Source organism: Tupaia chinensis, unplaced genomic scaffold, assembly GCF_000334495.1.
Source record: "Tupaia chinensis unplaced genomic scaffold, TupChi_1.0 Scaffold000318_1, whole genome shotgun sequence".
NCBI lineage: Eukaryota > Metazoa > Chordata > Mammalia > Scandentia > Tupaiidae > Tupaia > Tupaia belangeri.
This window is the reverse complement of record NW_006159811.1, coordinates 2,726,207-2,729,720: the sequence shown is the minus strand read 5'-3', so window position 1 is coordinate 2,729,720 and position 3,514 is coordinate 2,726,207. Positions and strand designations below refer to the sequence as shown.

Sequence of the window (3,514 nt, the reverse complement as noted above, 5' to 3'; positions counted from 1 at the left end):
GCTGAAGGAAATGTTAAAAAATTTCACAAAGGAGTGGATAGTTGCTACTCATAATTTATGGTCTCCAAACTCACCTGAGCCCTTTGTGACACCTAAAACTAACATTCAAAATTAAATTCATTTTAATCCCTGAAGACTGCTGTTGCTTTTATATCCCCTCTCTCAGCAAAGGGCATCACCTTTGAAACCACAGGCAAAATTCTGATGTTATCCCAGACCTCTTTATTATCAACAACCACCTTGATAACTAATAATTTATAAGATCGCTAGATTATCTTACCTCAACAGCATCGTTTATGTTAAATCAAATATAAGATATCTCACTTCATGTGCAGACACTTCAGTATGGGTCTTTATCTGGTAACATTTTAAATTAAAACTTTGTGACATTATTATACCTAATAAAGTAAATCTCTAATGTCCTTTCCTATAATATCTACTTAGTTCTTATATATATTTCATTGATTGTCTCAAATTTATCTTTTTACAGTTTGTTTGACCAATCAAAATTCATATCAAATTGTCTTGTTATTCTATCTCTTGTATAACTTTTATAACAGCCCCCTTCCTTTTATCTTCTATTGGATTATCAGAGGAACAGGATCATTCATGCTTTCTCATATTCTGAATTCGATGACTTTCATGCAGTTATTACCTCTATACTTCCATTTTTATAAACTGACCTGATTAAATAGTGTCAATACTTTTTTTTAAGTAAGAATTTTTAGTATGTGATGTTCTGCACTTCCTATTGCCCTGATTTTAAAACTCCTGAGCTTGATCAATGCATTTAAGTAGTATCAGTCTAATTACTCCAATATCAGATTTCCCATCAAGTGTCATCCAGTGATTTTGGCATTCATTAGTGGAGGCTACCTAAATATTTTTACTGAGGGTTATATAATGGTGATCTAATTCAATCATTCACTGTGCATCTTTCAGCTATAATTCTCCCATAGAGAATAACTCTTCCTCACTATTATTTGATTATTATTTATTGTTATTATTATTTGATTACTCCGAATTATAATTCATTGGGAAAGACAAAATAAATATATTATTGTTTTTCTTAATTTATGAAAAATGAAAAGCCAGAAGCACAAAAGAGTACATAGATAATGCCAAGTTGTTTTTCAACTTGGCTATGCCATTTGTACCTGTATGTACCATATAAGTGATCTGGTTTACTGGCATCCTCACTAACATATGATAGTAACTAACTTTCTCTACTGTGGCATGTTATAAATGATCTCTCATTGTGGCTTCAATTTTTATTTACATGATTACTAATAGGGTTGGGTATCTTTTATTGTCTGATCTGTCTTCTGGTATGTGAAGTACCTATTATGACTTTTTTCTCATTTAAAAAAATTGGATTATTCTTCCTTTTGTAGATTGGAGAAAGTCTTTTGTTTCTTTTAGGTATTGATTAATTCTTTGCCTCTTGTATGTATTTTAAAACATAACTTTTCTGTGTGTAATTCTTTATTTTCCTTTACATTGGTCAGAAGTCACACATTTTGACAGTCAGATTAATGCATTTTACTCTTTTCTCTACAGTTTTTATTTTTTGTATTTTTTTATTAAATCCCTAATTTTCTGGAAGTTGTAAAGATATTCTTTTATAGAGCATTATGGTTTGATTTTTATATCTTTAATCTACCTGGAGTTAATATTATACATGTTGTATAGACAATTGTTACTAGGAGGGAAAAAAATACCTTGTGTATATTTAGTTCAATTCAGAACTAAAGTAAAGATTTTAAAATTAATGACTTTATAAGCTCCCTCTCTATTTACTTGCCTTTTGGCATGCTGATTTATTCTGTGTAGAGAGGTATTGTTTCTGTGATTAGAACGCTATCTTACATTTTACTGTGTAAAATATAAATATTAACATATAGCTGCAGCTATTATGAAAGGTAGCAGTAGAAAGGGCTCTGAGAACTTGATCATCTTGTCAGTTCAGGTTCTGTCTCAACTATATTTTTAAGATTTGTATTTGTGAATAACTTTTAAGTGGATAGTGTGTCACAGTTCACCAAGTTTTTTCACAGTTCTCTACAACAACATCATGATTAGAAATGACAATAATTACTCTCAGCCTCTGAGAGAGATAAAAATAGAGCCAGTCCATGGCCTGGTGGTTAGGGTGGCTGGATCCAATATGGCTGACTACATAGTTCGAGTTCTAAACCCAGTGGCTTGAAAAACACTCCAGGCACATGTGCATGCATGCCCCAAAATTCTGACAGTAGAGAAAGAAAGAAGAGAAAGAATTACAGCATGACCGGTCCTCATAGGGGGTACTTTCTCCTCTCCCCCAATCTCTCTCCTTTTTCTTCCCTCAGTGAGCCTACATACATTCTGATAACATTTGGGGGGAAAAAATGAAAGAAAAGTAAAAGGAAAAAGGAAGTAAATCACTTGGTAAAGTTCATAAAAAGTTCATAAGTGAAACAGTGATGAGTGAGAACAACTTCTCAAGCTTTTAAGCATTCTAATTTATTGCTTACCTTCAGGACACCATTTTAGGTTTAAGCTTTCATATCTCAAGGACCACTGTACAACGTCAAATCTTTGAGTTACATTCTGCTCCACATTATAATTCCATGGCTATGTGTGTGTTGAATGAAAAATCTAAGGTCTGTCTGTAGAATTCTGCCTCTCCTACAGATAGAATGATCAAGAGGAAATGAAAAATCTTCTCTGTGTTTCTCTTTGGAGATTCCATGAAATATTCATACCCTTGACCAGAGAAAGCTCTTAAATACTAAAGCTTTGGAGGTATTATTGTCAAATTTCCCTTGGAGTCCCATTGCCTGTTTTATTAAAATCTTTAATGTTCCAAACCCCTGAAGTTAGAATTACAAGCACTTATCCTGTGCTTACAGGCATTCTTATGAAATCATTCTGGTAACATATTGGCAGGTTCTCAAATTTAAAAAAGGATAAAAGGAATAAATGATCACAGTATTTCTGCAAGCGCTATACACAATATTGATTGTTTTTGAAGTTATCAATGTTTTTCCAAATTTGAATATGGTGATTAAGCATTAGAATATCAGTTTAATCTTTTGAGCAGATATTCAGTAAACTTGAAAGAGGGGCAACTACTGATCAAAACAGACTCGTTGGGCCAGCCTCATGACCTGTTATGGGAGCCAGATCCCACATGGATAATTTTAAAGTTTGAATACTGACCCCGTGGCTTGAAAACTATACTGGGGGTGTTTATATTATGCCTAAATTTGCAATAGCATGGAGAGAGAGAGGAGAAGGGAGTCCAACATGATTGTGCCAATTGGGGCATGATTGCTCCTCAATTTCTGTTTCTCCATCTCTGGCAAGCACTCATGCCTTCTGGTATATTAGAAGGAGAGAAAGAAAGAGACTTGTCCCAACCACCTAAGTCCTTGTTATTAAAACTATGGTCCTGGAGCTGACAGGCGGAATGGTGGTTAAGTGCACTAAATTCCCACATGGCTGACAACAGCTCAAGTTCTGAACCTGG

The 3,514-nt window shown here is 33.8% G+C and overlaps 1 protein-coding gene across 2 annotated transcripts in view; it reads left to right on the top strand.

Moving 5' to 3' along the window:
* Positions 1-3,514, top strand: part of CFAP299 (cilia and flagella associated protein 299) — a 511,846-nt gene that overhangs the window by 438,778 nt on the left and 69,554 nt on the right. The gene's annotated exons all lie outside the window — the stretch shown is intronic.